Source organism: Notamacropus eugenii, chromosome 6 (assembly GCF_028372415.1).
Source record: "Notamacropus eugenii isolate mMacEug1 chromosome 6, mMacEug1.pri_v2, whole genome shotgun sequence".
Lineage (NCBI taxonomy): Eukaryota > Metazoa > Chordata > Mammalia > Diprotodontia > Macropodidae > Notamacropus > Notamacropus eugenii.
Genome location: NC_092877.1, coordinates 297403595 through 297418758, shown reverse-complemented (window position 1 = coordinate 297418758; position 15164 = coordinate 297403595). Strand labels below are relative to the sequence as shown.

The window sequence follows — 15164 nt, the reverse complement described above, 5'->3', positions numbered from 1 at the left end:
GAGCAGATCAATGAATTGGGCATGCAACCAAAAAAGGTAGAAAAAGAACAAATTAAAAATCCCTAATTAAACACCAAATTGGAAATCCTGAAATTGAAAGTAGGAAAACTAATGAAATAATAAATAAAACTATGAAAAAATGATAAAATAAACCATTGATTGATTTCATTTTTTTAAAAAAAGAAAACCAAATTACCAGTATCAAAAATGAAAACGTTAATGCATCACCAATGAAGATAAAATTAAAACAATCATAGGAGCACTTTGCCCAATCATATGACAATAAATCTGACAATCTAAGTGAAATGGATGAATACTTATAAAAATAGCAATTGCAGATTAACAAAAGAGGAAACAGAATATTTAAAAAATCCTATCTTAGAAAAATAAATTGATCAAGCCATCATTGAGCTCCCTAAGAAAAAATCCCTAGGACCAGATAGATTATTAACTCCAGATTCAGCTATTCTTCATTAAGACAGACATTAAAGAGATTTGCAAAACTATGTGAAACAGTGCCAGTCTCATCATTAATATTCTTTTGTTTTGGAAAACAGTAATTTTCATTAAAATATTATTTATGTTAACATAATGACTTGTTATTTTTAAATGAATGAATTAATAATTTTTTTTAAATCAGTAGATACGATCCACACAAATCACAGCGTTACTCAGGGGATGGGATGGAATTTCAACACAAGCTATCTTTCCCTTGGTGCAGACTCCTTAGGTGTACATGTTACCAGTAAGCTTTTCTAGGACAGAGTCATGTCAAAGTGCATGTGGATTATGCCAATTTCATCATCCCTCTCCATGCTAGAAAGAGTTTGGTTACAGATTAATAATTTTTTTTCTTAAAAACCTTTTCTAGCAGACTGATACATGTATTATATAAGTGCCTACAGTATTCATGTTTTTCTTTGATGCTTTATGCAGATTTCGTCATTGGTTCTTTCACTTTCATAGGATGATAGATTCCAGAAGTAGACGAGATCTTCCAGGTCACTAAGTCCAAAGAAACTGGGCAAATTACACAACTTGTAGGTGTCTGGATTTGAGCCCAGTTCTTTTTGACTCCAAGTCCAGTACACTATCTATCCAAGGGTAGGAAATCTATAGTCTTGAGGCCACATGTGGCCCTCAAAGTCCTTGAGTGAGGCCCTTTGAATCCAAACTTCACAAAACAAATCCCCTTAATAAAAAGAATTTGTTCTGCAAAACCTGGACTCAATCAAAAGGCCACACCCAAGGACCCAGAAGGCCACAGGTGATCTGGAGGCTACAGATTCCCCACGTCTGCATACTGCCTTTCTTTCTTTCCTTTTAATCCTTCCTTTAGATCAACCTTCCTAAGATGAATTTGATTTGCTTGTGACTATTAGGGACAATAGCTCTTTGATAAGACCACCTGACAAATGGTAGAGAGGTTGTGATCAGCATTGGTGGAGGGGTCTTCTCATCAGGGAAATTATAGATCCTTAAAGTATTGGAATAAACATTCCTTACAATAAGCTTATCATCATTTTCTAACATTCCTTTTGCCTCTCTTCAATCCTCCCATTGCTCCCCTTCCTCCAGTTCTCTCAGCTGAGAAGCTTGCCTCCTATTTCACCAAGAAAGATTGAGACCATTCACAAAGAGCCCCCTCTTCTTCCTTCTTCATCTCCTATCACTCAGATGCCTTGCACTCCTATTTCCTCCTTCACCACTGTCTCACATGATGTGACCCTTCTATTTGCCAAGTCAAAGTCCTTTACACACAAGTGATCTCACTCCACCCTGTCTTTTCCAGCAGATCACTCCTCTGTCATCTCCACTCCCACTAATCCTCATTTTCTCTCCATCTACTGGTTTTTTCTCTACTGCCTATAAACACACCAGTAAGGGCAAACACAAACCTTCCCCAAAACCCTTTCCTCTCTGGTCCTCCCTCCTGGGTCTTCTAGATATTTTCTACAGTGCCCAAGAAAGAACTTTTTCTACAATGTCTCTTTACTCTGGAACTCACGCTACTCCCAGACTTCATATTCAAAATGGAACCCTCTGACTCTTGGACATTCGCTTCCCCTGGGCTCCACCCAGAACCTCCATCTTAAGGAGGTGGCCTGGGCCCATCAGGTATTCATTCTATTCCAAGTGGCACTCTTGAATCTCCCAAACATTTTTTTTTTGCACTTGATACCTCTTTTTCCTTTCCTTTTATATGTTTTCCTCCTTTAGATTGTGAGCTCTTTTGAGAAGCACGAATTCTTTTTATATCTCCATTGCTTAACACAGCCTGATGCACAGTAGGCACTTGACTGACTGACAATCAATACCTTCACTTTCGTTTCTCTCACTCTCCCAACTTTTTAAAATCTGATTCAACTAAAACTGCTTTCTCCAGATTTACCAATGATCCCTTAAAAGCATATCTAGTGACCTTTTCTCAGTCTCGATCCTTCTCGACCTCTTCTCCCTCTATACTGTTTCTGTTTGGCGATGTTATCAGCTTCTATGGATTTCACGATCTTTTCTAAGTTAAAGATTGTATTTATTCATAACTATTTATCTAGCCCTAATCTCTCTCCTGACCACCTTCCTCATATCTCCAACTGCCCTTCATAATCTCGGTCCCCTCTGACTTCTTCCACCTCAGTCCCCTCCACTTACTCTTTAACTTTTCCAGGTTTTCTTTTTTTACAACTTAGTAACCTTCCCTCCCCCCCTCCAATTCCCATTTACTCTTCAATGTTGCATCTGGAGCCATCTCCAGTCGTCCTAATCTATAGCTTGCCACTGGACCCAGAACTCACTGGAGAAGAGAATGAGTCTGGTGACTTTGCACAGCCCTCCCTCACTTAAAAACTTATTTGCAAGTCGAGACAGCACCTTCCTCATGTCACAACAGACAACAAACACACACAATGCTCCATCTGTCACCTTAAGGCATTTTCATTATTGTTTTCCACTCATGGAAGTCTCTCCCTCCCCAGCTACACCTCCAGACTGCCCTGCATTCAAGTTCCAGGTAAAATTCTACTTTCTACATCTGGTCCTTTGTCATGCTAGCGTCTTCCCTCTGAGGCTATCTCCAATTTATCTTTTATGTATCTTATTTAGACAAGATACATGTATCTTGTTTGGACATGATACATGTATCTCGCATATCTTGCATATCTTCCTCGCGAGACTGACAACTTTCTGAGAACTGTTTTTTGCCTTTTTTTAATCCCCAGCCCTTAGAACAGTGCCCAGCACAACAGAAGTCACTTAAATCCTGGTTCTACTTCGCGAAAAAGTAAGAGATTGGGTTTCTCTCCCCCTTCCCCCCCTTCCTTCCTTCCTTGGACCGTGGCAACTCACCTACCGAAGTGGATTCCGCGTTCAAATGGTGGCGGGGCCGCCTCTCTTATCTCTCTCGGTTCCGCACTTTCAAAGTTAAGTCAAGTCACCAGCCCGGAAAGATCCCGCTGGCTGAGCTCTGTCTGGGCACACTGCAGGCTTCAGAAGCTGTCCAGCGCGAGCCCCGCGGCGCCCGGAGATACTGATTCTCAGCAAAAAAGAAAAGAAAAGAAAAGAAAAAAAAGTCAGCGAAGGGAAAACCAGCACATTTTTTAAACTGGGAACTGAATGAGTCATTTCCCCTCCCCACCTTCTGAAAAAAAAAAGCTTAAAGGACCAGGACCTAATTGTCTGCTTGACCCTAAGGTGAAGTTCAAAACAAGGAAACGTCAATTTGAAAACCGTCTAAGGGAGCCCCACCCTGGTTCAGAACAGGTAACTCCAGAGGGCAGGTGGTTGATTGGGGTCTTTAATATGAGAAGACAGCCCACCCCTACCCAATTCCTTTGCAGAAGGGAGAGGTCCACCGTGCGGAACATTGCATATATTCTCACTTTCTTCGTTCGATTTTAGGTTTTTTTTTAATCCTTCCTTTTCCTCCTCTCCCCTTTAAAAATATTTGTTATATAGATGGCTCTCTGGGAAGGGTAGGGAGAGGCATACCAGTAGACATTTAGTGATGGAAAAAAAAAAGATGACTATAAAAAGAAAGACAAGAGAAAGAATTAAAGAAAGAGAAAGGGAAGAAGAGAAGGGGGGGAGGGAAGAGAGATCTAAGATTAGTAAAGTCGGGCCACCAGAAGAGCAATATGATAGGCCAGTTGCAAAATTTGCCACTCCAAAAATAAACACTTTTCCCCATCCCCATCCTCACTAAATTCCTGAAATTACTTTTCCCCTCAACTATCTGAACCCCAACAGTCTCAGCTCTATTGTGCTCCTCTAGCTCAGTAAAAAAAAAACTCTCAGAGAGCAAGGGCTGTGTTTTCTCTTTGCACCCCCAGAGCCCAGCATTTTACCTACATGCTGATAAATCCAGGATGAATTGAGAAGAAAATGATCAGAGACAAATTAAATTCATAATCCCTTGCCCGAGAACCTGGCTTAGTAAGGCAAGAGGATCTCATTTGCTCTTTTAAGACTATTTGAGACTCCTCACTAGGGTTTACAGATACGGTGGGGAACCTGATGTGGAGAGGGGGGTGAAGGCTTTGCCCAGAGTAATTGATTTTATTTTTGTTTTTTAGGGCTGTGATTTCTGCTGCCCTCAGCATGAAGAGGAAGAGTTTAGAGAACAGCTAGTCAATCTCCTTATTTTACAAGTAAGAAAACTGAGGCCCAGACAGAAGCTGTTGGCCCCCAAAAACTTCTCTAGCTATCAGCCACCTTGAGGAATCTGAACCAGTTACCCACCTCCTGGCTTCCATCCATCTCTTCCTGCAGGGACTTCAGTTACGTCTACCTCCCTTCCCCTCCCCTCCCCTCCCCTCCCCTCCCCTCCCCTCCCCTCCCCTCCCCTCCCCTCCCCTCCCCTCCCCTCCCCTCCCCTCCCTCCCCTCCGCTCCCTTCCCCAGCTTCTCCTTGATCCCCCCCACCCCCACATCTTCCTCTTCCTTAAATGGGCTTCTAGATTCACAGGGCCTTACCTCCACCTACTTGTCCCTGCTGTGAGACTAGCTTCCTAGGACCCTCACAGGACACATCATCATCTACCATGAGATTGGACAACACCAAGAAGTAGGAAGAAGAGTAAGCATTTATTAAGCATCTTCCATATGCCAGGCACTTTGCTAATCACTTAACAAATGTCTCATTTGAATCCTCACCACAGGTGCTCTTTTCATCCCCATTTTCCAGTTGAGGGAACTGAGGCAGACAGAGGTTAAGTGACTTCCCATAGTCACACAGCTAGAAAGTGTCTAAGGTAGGATTTGAACTCAGGTCTTCCTGACTCCAGGCCCAGAGCTCCACCTATATTGAACAATATTGAACCTACTTCCCCAAATAGATCTCTCTCCAATCACTGCTATTCTTTTTGGCCTCATTTCTCAAAGGCCAGAATACTCTCACCCCCTCATACTCTCCCCATTCCAGTGATTCTGACCCCATGGTTACTAATGTACAAATTCTGTTCCCCATCTCTAACTACCCGTTGGTTAAGAAATATCCCTAAGACCAGTAAAACCACATTATTTTCATATATGTATATGTATGGATACATACAACACATACATATATTTATATGTGTAAATATATATAAACATTCCTATATATGCTAACACATGTGCACATATATGATGTGCATATATACATATGCACACACATGCACGTGCGCACGCACACACACACACATACTACAAGCCTTCTTCCCATCCCACTCAACCCAAACCCTAACAGAATCCTGCTCCAGATGTATCAATCCTGTTCCACTGTACTCTCTGGAATACTTGCTCCATAATTAACAAATTTCCTTTCATGTTAAACCTCTTCCTTTCTCTCTCCTTCTATCTTCTGGCACTGACATTCCTGATAATGACATTCCTTCCACCACACATCTTCCTGGTACTGGCTGCATTGTCTGTTATACCTCCAACTAGGTAGTGTAGTAAATAAAACAGCTTGAGGGAAGGAAGACCTGAGTTCAAATTCTATCTCAGACACTATATTAGTTGTGTAATCCTCAGCTAGTCACTTAACCTCTATCTGCCTCAGTTTCCTCATCTTTTTTTCTTTATATTTAAATTTATTTATTTAAGTTTTCAACATTCATTTCCACAAAATTTTGGGTTCCAAATTTTCTCCCCATTTCTCCCCTCCCCCCACCCCAAAACACCGAGCATTCTAATTACCCCTATCACCAATCTGTCCTCCCTTCTAACATCCCTTCCTTCCCTTCTCCCCATCTTCTCTTTTGTCCTGAAGGGCAAGATAAATTTCTATACCCCATTGCCTGTATTCTTATTTCCTAGTTGCAAGAACAATACTCAACAGTTGTTCCTAAAACTTTGAGTTCCAACTTCTCTTCATCCCTCCCTCCCCACCCATTCCCTTTGGGAAGGCAAGCAATTCAATATAGGCCATATCTCTGTAGTTTTGCAAATGACTTCCATAATAGTTGTGTTGTGTAAGACTAACTATATTTCCCTCCATCCTATCCTGTCCCCTGTTTCTTCTGTTCTCTCTTTTGATCCTATCCCTCCCCAAGAGTGCTCCCTCCTCCCACTGCCCTCCCTTCCATTATCCCCCCCACCCTGCTTATCCCCTTCTCCCCCACTACCCTGTATTGTAAGATAGGTTTTCATACCAAAATGAGTGTGCATTTTATTCCTTCCTTTAGTTGAAGATGATGAGAGTAAGCTTCATGTTTTTTCTCTCACCTCCCCCCTTTTTCCCTCCACTGAAAAGTCTTTTACTTGCCTCTTTTATGAGAAATAATTTGCCCCATTCCATTTCTCCCTTTCTCCTCCCAATATATTTCTCTCTCACTGCTTAATTTTATTATTTTAAGATATGATCCCATCCTATTCAATTCACCCTGTGCTCTCTGTCTGTGTGTGTGTGTTGTGTGTGTGTGTGTGTATGTGTGTGTATAATCCCACCAACTACACAGATACTGAAAAAAGTTTCAAGAGTTGCAAATATTGTCTTTTCATGTAGGAATGTAAACAGTTCAGCTTTAGTAAAGTCCCTTATGACTTCTCTTTGCTATTTACCTTTCCATGCTTCTCTTGATTCTTGTGTTTAAAAGTCAAATTTTCTTTTCAGCTCTGGTCTTTTCATCAAGAATGTTTGAAAGTCCTTGATTTCACTGAAAGACCATTTTTTCCCCTGAAGTATTATTCTCAGTTTTGCTGAGTAGGTGATTCTTGGTTTTAGTCCTAGTTCCTTTCACTTCTGGAATATCATATTCCACACCCTTTGATCCCTCAATGTAGAAGCCACTAGATCTTGTGCTGTCCTGATTGTATTTCCACAATACTTGAATTGTTTCTTTCTAGCTGCTTGCAATATTTTCTCCTTGACCAGGGAACTCTGGAATTTGGCCACAATGTTCCTAGGAGTTTCTTTTATTGGATCTCTTTCAGGAGGTGATCAGTGGATTCTTTCAATATTTATTTTGCTCCCTGGTTCTAGAATCTCAGGGCAGTTTTCCTTGATAATTTCATGAAAGATGATGTCTAGGCTCTTTTTTTGATCATGGCTTTCAGGTAGTCCCATGATTTTTAAATTGTCTCTCCTGGATCTGTTTTCCAGGTCAGTTGTTTTTCCAATGAGATATTTCATATTATCTTCCATTTTTTCATTCTTTTGGTTTTGTTTTGTGATTTCTCGGTTTCTCATAAAGTCATTAACGTCCATCTGTTCCATTCTAATTTTGAAAGAACTATTTTCTTCAGTGAGCTTTTGAACCTCCTTTTCCATTTGGCTAATTCTGCTTTTGAAAGCATTCTTCTCCTCATTGGCTTTTTGAACCTCTTTTGCCAATTGAGTTAGCCTATTTTTCAAGGTGTTATTTTCTTCAGCATTTTTGGGGGTCTCCTTTAGCAGGATGTTGATCTGCTTTTCATGCTTTTCTTGCATCTCTCTCATTTCTCTTCCCAATTTTTCCTCCACCTCTCTAACTTGATTTTCAAAATCCTTTTTGAGCTCTTCCATGGCCTGAGCCCATTGAATATTTATTTTGGATGTTTGGGATATAGAAGCCTTGACTTTTATGTCTTTCCCTGATGGTAAGCATTGTTCTTCCTCGTCTGAAAGGATGGGAAAAGATATCTTCACCAAGAAAGTAACCTTCTGTAGTCTTATTTTTTTTCCCTTTTTTGGGCATTTTTCCCAACCAGTTACTTGGCTTTTGGGTCCTTTGTCAAGAGTTGGATATACTCTGGGAATATGTAAGATCTCAGTTCCTCCAAGGTGGTGCAATCAAGCTTGTACTCGTCTGGACACAGAAAGGGATTTTTGTGCCCAGAATCTTAGCAGTTACCTCTCCACAGCCACCTGGCCTCAAGTTCCACCAAGTCAACACTGGGGGCTGATTTTCAGATAAACTGGATGGGCAGGGCTGCCATTCAGTGTAAGACAGAGACCAGCTCTCCCAGGACCTCCACACAGGGCGGAGGCAAGAATCAGCTCTTCAGTGCCCCCAGGGTTTTTACGCTCCAACAATGTGTGGGGCTGCTGTGCCTGCTGATGTGGCCTCTGAGGCGGCTGCCTGATGCTGGAACTATGGGAAGGCCCTTCTCCCTTCCTGGCCATCTGAGAAAACCCCGTCACTGACCTTTGGTGCCTGTGGGTTGAGGGATCTGTGAACCTGCTGGGGCTGGGACTGGGGATTTCCTGGAGATTCTGCCCCTGAGGGCTGTTCTCCAGCCATGCCTCGAAGCCAAGGCTGGGCTGGGCTCTGCTCCACAGCCCATGCAACAGACGTTTCCCATGGGCCTTTCAGGTCACCCTGGGCTGGAAATCTCTTCCACTCTGTTGTTCTCCACTTCTGCTGCTCTAGAATTTGTTGAGAGTCCCTCTCTACAGGTATTTTATGGGCTGTGTGGGGGCAGCCTCCGTATGTGTCTTTCTACTCCGCCATTTTGGTTCCACCTCTCAGTTTCCTCATCTTAAAATGAGGATAATAATAGCACCTACCTCCTTTCCCAGCTTGCTGTTTGAAATATTCTTTGTTTCCCATTGCCATTTTGGGATTTTTCTTCTACCACTATCACTCAGAAACCTCTCCTCCTTTGAGATTCTAGACATCAATGTATGTACACATGTTATATGTATATGTGTGTATGCATGCATGCATATCTATACCTTGTTGCTTTTTGTAACTCTCATTCCCTATTCCATGCCATCACCACCACTGTGTGTATAAATACATATAATTGATGTCACCAGAAAACCTCCCCTCACCTCATTGACTGTGACCAAATGAAACTAAGGGAAAATTTTTAATGTTCAGAACAAACAAGTGTATGAGGGAGGCATATGGTCCAGGGAGAAAAAGGAATAGTATTCACCAGTTCATGCCATGGAACAAACTTGGACACATTTGAATTGGTCCTTTCTACTGAGCCACATATACTGACCTGGTGCTAAAAGGCAGCAAATATTGAGTGGTCCCTGGGAAAGCAGCAGGTAGATACTTTCAAAGAGGATTAACCCCTGAAAGGGTGGTCAGTAAGAGTACAGATTGGGAGGACATACTGGACACTAAAAGATTTAGAAGCAAGAGTTTATTACTCACAACTCAGGAGGGTACATTGCATTCAGCCCCCTGGACCTCTGTGCCCAGTTCAGTCCTGTTGGACAAATGTGCAGCAGGGACCAGACTACAAGTGGGGTGAATGTACTTTGCTGAAAGGTCCAAAGAAGGGGCCAGAACTGGACTTTGTGGGTTGATGCAGGGGGTGAGAGTCTCCCGAAGAAGAGGTCCTCGAGTCATTGAGAGAAATTAATATACTATTATATCAATAACTAGTTATTAACTTGTAATCAACTCTTTTCCTTTTGTTTCTCTTAAGGCCCAACTCCTGTGACATTTTGAAAGCTCAAGAGACATAGTTTCTGGGTAATTATTCATTTTATTAATAACACTAGCATATTATCAATAAAATGGGTCAGTGACATGCTCAAATGCCAGAGACAAATCATGGGGGTGGACTCAAAGTTTATGTGCCCTTTGAAGAATGGGTGTTGCTCAGGGTGGCAATCAACTCTGATAGGTTGAGAATTAAGGAGAGAAAATGAATATTACAACAGAAGTGGACCTATTCTAATGAGGGGCTGGGAGAATGTAACTTGGATGATGTCATTTACTTCTAAATTGCCCCAGTCTCGAGCAAACTAATCAAAGAATTTAGCCCCACCCATACCTGGGTACAGCACTGTAGGCTTCCCCCCCCCCCCCTTAGATTAAATTCCTTGTAAGATTGGGTGAGGTCTGAACATGATTAAGGAGAAAGATAACTCAATCTTATTATCAGCAATGTCCTTCAGAGACTGAACAACTTACCAGCTTCTGAAAAGAAATCCTAATCTGGAAAAAAAAAGTCCTAATTCAGTAATTGATTATTAATATGAGGGAGAAATAATCATTTCTCTCACTCCTAAAAAGGTCTGTCAGTCTTTAAAGGCCATGACTGAATGATGAGATTGCTTCTTCAATAGCCCCCAAGGCATACGATCCTTAACTAGGTTGGGCAGTGCCCCACCCAGCTGGGAGGCCTAATTCCTGTTTAGAGTATAGACGGAAACCAATCAGTTTTCTTTTTCGTGGGGGAAGAGCCTGCCTTCCTTGATCGCCTTCATTAGAGTTTAGGGCAAATAGAAAACTAGCTGGAGAGGTCCAGATGGAAAAGGCAGATACTTTAGGTAGATACTTTAAGCACAGATAGGAATCTTCTTTCCAACCAGAAGATGGCAGTGTGGACAATCCTCTGTTTTCATGATGCCTTCATTGATTCTTTTGCCTCAGTTCTTGAAGACTAGTTTTCTAGTTAGCAAATCACTCATCACCCTCTGTTCCTCTTCCGTCCTGAGGTTTCCATTTTGGCCAGTTCTAATTTAAGTAACATCTCCACCACAGATTGAGAAGTAGAGGAGGTGAAATTCTAGTCTATGTATTGTTCCTCAAGAGCTCTGGTGAACAAAATCGAAAAGGCACAGGGACATTTCTCCCAAGCAGGATTGTTCTTTGCTCACCCCTGTTTGTTTTTGCTTGTTTTGTTTTGTTTTTGCTTCTGTCCTCATCCCAGAATTTATACAATGTCTGGAACTTAATAAGCACTTGTTAACTGTTGGCTGCTTTTTTACTCACTATCCCCTACAGAAATTAATAGTTCTAAGAGTGAGACAACAGAAAAATGAAGAAAAGGAAAGGGGATGAGATCTACAAGGTGGCAACATTGCAATTGTTTAGAAGAGGAAATTTTATTTTTTAAATATATTTTTATTCCATTAAATATTTCCTGTGAAAAAGTAAAAGCTTCTGTCTGTGATTCAGAGAAGGAGGAGATTAAAACACTGATGTCATCATTTATGGTTTTAAGCTGATACCCAACCAGGGCTTAACCTTGTGATATGCATAACATAGGGGTTTAAATGGTGACTCTGTCTGCATCCAAAATTTCCTTGTTGCCACAGCTATCCCCAGAAAATTTACTATCATTTTACAGGGGAGTAAACAGAGCTATTTGTTGAAACCATCACAAACAAATTTGAACTTTTAATGGGAGTGAAATGTGATTTGAATAGTCATTCTCAGCAAATTTAAACTTATGTTTTTTTCGAAATCTAAGTAGCTTTTCCTATAAAGTACTAAGTTTCAGTTTCACTGAGGTACCTGACCGGGAATGACTTACTCACAACGTGTATGAATAATAGCCTACAGGAAATGTAGGATGCACCCTCCACTGATTTCCCCTTCTCTGATCCAGGGAACAAACGTGGGATTGGCCAGCTATCACTGAAACAAATATAGACATAAGGAAGGAAGGAAGCACCTGCTATGTGTGAAGTACCATGCGAAGAGTTTTTTACTAATATTATCTTATTTGATCTTCACAACAACCCTGCAAGCTTATTATTCCCATTTTATAGTTGAGGAAACTGAGGCAGACAAAAGTTAAATGATTTACCCTGGGTCATACAACTAGAAAGTGTCTGAGGTCACCTTTGGACTAAGGTGTCTTCCTGAATCCAGACTCTATCCATTGCAGAATTTGATTTCAGGGTTCAGTTGAAAAGTCTGGAAAGAGCCACCAAGTAGGGCAAAATTTCAGTTATATCCAAAGAAGCCCCAATGTCATGTAAGCAACTTGTTTGTTTTTTTTATTTGGGGAATTTGGTTTTTTGCTTTGTTTAGAGGTTGTTGGTTTTTTGGTTGTCTTTTTTGTGTTTTCATTCTCTCATTTTGAAATCATTGGGGAAACAAGAATGAAACCTTTTCCCAAGATTCAAAGACTTAACCTACTGAGAAATTTTGTTGACAACTGTTTTGGTTGAGTCACCAGGCTGTATTGTGACTTTGGCCTATAGTCACAGGATGGTTGAATATATCTGTACTATACAAGTTATGTGTGAAAGCTTCATCCATGCTTACATCCACAAAAGACCACTAAACCAGAACAACCAGGTCTCTGGCTCAACTCAGCTCAACAAACATTTATTAAGAGTTAGTTATGTACAAAATACTCTCCTAGATGTTTGGGATAAACACACAGAGCCACCAATTCCTGTCTTCAAGAAACTTACATTGCCTGGGGTGCTGGGAGAATTTCAAACATCAGTAAAGCATGGCCCCTTACCTCCAAATGGAAGAAAGGAAAATTTTCATAAGCAACCTTGTACACAGCAGATATATAACTACTATATGTAGTGTTAATAATGAATACCATGAAGTGGTCACATTTATTCAAATTTACGCTATTCAAAGTCATAACTATGTAAAAAATGTAATTGGTATTGTCCATTATTCAGAACCCATGCAAGCATGCCATCATGAAACTGATTCACAATACTGATGAATTTCTCCTGACAACTACACTTTGCCATGATTTTCCACAAGCCCTCATGACAGACAGTATCAAAGGTCTTCGTCAGATCACCCATCTGCATTAGTAACCACACTAGTGCACAGGGTAGGCTGCTAGCACAGGTTCTTTCATCTGCTTTTCTAAAGGAAAGACAGCTTCAAAGAGGTCAACATTTAATTAAACATACATATAATTAGAAAAAAGTGAGTATCCAAGAAAGAATCCAACAGACACGGCTCCAACTGTTTAAACAGAATAATACAAGCTCCTACATACACCACCAGACCAGGAGAGCATCAACATCTACGTAGTTAGGCTCTTAACAAATGGCTACTCAGAGTCTGGTCCAGGGAATCAAAAGGTCCTTCTCATGAGCAAGCCCCCAAAGCAAAATACCAACCTCCCAGAATATATAACAAAATCTTGGCCCCTGATTGGCTCAGAGCCAACAGGTACAAAACCTACATTTTGTACAAAGTTGTCAATTATCAGGGTTCAAAGGAGATCAATCCTTCATATGTTCACAATTTAGTGTGAGCCTGGGAAATTGAACTCCAAAAAGAAAACAACAAAAATCCCACTTTGCTTGTGCTTACACTATCCCATAGTAGTAAACTAGCCCTCTTCAATTCCTATCCTCATCTATCCTACCCTTCCACTGCCTTCTAGAATAGCTGAAAAATTTCTTCTTATCCTAGATGCTTTCCTCTGGCATTCCTTCCATCTTCTGGTGCTCACTTAAAGCATAGCTTTCTTCTGAAGATACCACATCTCTTAGCACTCTCTGCCACGAGCTGCTCATCTCATGTCCTTTGATAAGCTTCTTGCTGCCCAAAGCTACTTTGAGAGCTTCCTTTTATCACTGGTACTCAGCAAACACCTCTCACCTTTAAAGTTCACACCTTCTCTCCTGATCTATGCACCTTCAGGATGCTCTTCCTCCTCTCCAAAAGTTTAACACCTGACTTAGAGTCTCATTTTCTTCCCTAACCCCTTCTCCTTTTTCAGCACACTAGGATCCCAACTCCTCAGCCTACTGGACTCCCATGACTTCAATTTCTATCAACAATTCATAACTTGAGGACTCTGAGCCCCCAAGGGGTCTGTGGAAAGATTTCAAGGGGTCCATGATCTTGGAAGAGAAAAAAAAATGCATCTTATTTTCACTGGCATGCTTTCCTTCCTTATCCCTACCTCCTAGTGTCCCTGGCTTCCTTTATGTCTCAGCTAACGTCCTGCTTCCTGCAAGAAGCTTTTCCCACTACTCCTTAATCTTAGCTCCTTCTCTCTGAGATTCCCCATTTATCTCCTCTGAGTTTTGTTTGTACCTGGTTGTTTGCATGTTAATTCTCCCATTAGACTGAAAGCTCCTTGAGAGCAGAGAATATTTTCCCCCTTCTTTCTATCCCCAGCACTTAATCCATTGTCTGCCATATAGTAGGTGCTTAATAAGACTGACTAACACTACACATTGTGATTTGAATCCTTGCTACCTTCAAGAAAATCTGGAGCATGATACAATACAATAAAACAGGCTTACCATCTGTAAACTGAATAAATAGCATCATTTTTATACATGTTGCTATTTTCTAAATGTATTTAGTTGCAGAGTGCTCAGTAAAAACACAAATGCATCTTAATGTGTTACTGAAATCCTAGTAAATTTGATCATCTTGTGTTTTCTTAATCAGCTATTATTGAGAGTACTATTATTACTCTGTATTGGGCTCTATGAAATTTTGGGACTTTCAAAAGGGGTTCTCAATGTTAATATATTTGGGAGTGTGGCATAATGGAAGGAATGCTGGACTTAGACTCCAAGGACCCAACTTTGACTCTGTTTTTTCAGCTATTTATTTACTTGTAAATATAGGGCAACCTCTCTGGGCCTCCATCCTTACTCTGCAAAACGAAGGTGTGGGACTAAATCACCTCAAATCCACCTCCTTATGACTGTGATCTAGAGGCGCAATTATCTGCAGCTATATCTTTCACCCTTGAAAATGCAAATTTCAATGTTTTAACCCTGTCCTTAGCAGGCAGCAGGAAGGGGATCTTTTTTGTCACAAAATCTCTGAACTTCCATTTTCTCATCTGTATAATGGATGTGATGATGCCTATTTCTCAGGGATGCTGGAAAGCATAAAAAATATAGCGCATTTGCATTCTGCAAATTTTCAAGTGCTCCATTAATATTTATATTTCCCTTATTATTGTTCTTATCTGGTCATATTTCACCAATGTCACTTCAGACTACAGCAGGTATGCTCTGTAACTAACAGAAGCACTTAAAACCTACTCCCCTCCCCT

The 15164-nt window shown here is 40.9% G+C and overlaps 1 protein-coding gene and 1 long non-coding RNA gene across 3 annotated transcripts in view; one reads left to right on the top strand and one right to left on the bottom strand.

The window, feature by feature from the left end:
• CASP8 (caspase 8) overlaps positions 1-3482 on the bottom strand; it is a 38754-nt gene extending 35272 nt beyond the window's left edge. The window contains exon 1 of one of the 2 annotated variants that reach the window (XM_072617272.1): positions 3346-3482. The gene's annotated coding sequence lies outside the window, so the exon portion shown is untranslated. The remainder of the gene's footprint in view (positions 1-3345) is intronic. The other variant, XM_072617273.1, reaches the window with a different exon arrangement.
• Positions 1748-11304, top strand: LOC140509608 (uncharacterized). Its single transcript, XR_011968838.1, has 5 exons — positions 1748-3010; positions 3219-3759; positions 4572-4646; positions 9843-9889; positions 11150-11304. It is a non-coding gene; the product is annotated as an uncharacterized lncRNA (long non-coding RNA).
• The last annotated feature ends 3860 nt before the right edge of the window (positions 11305-15164 follow it).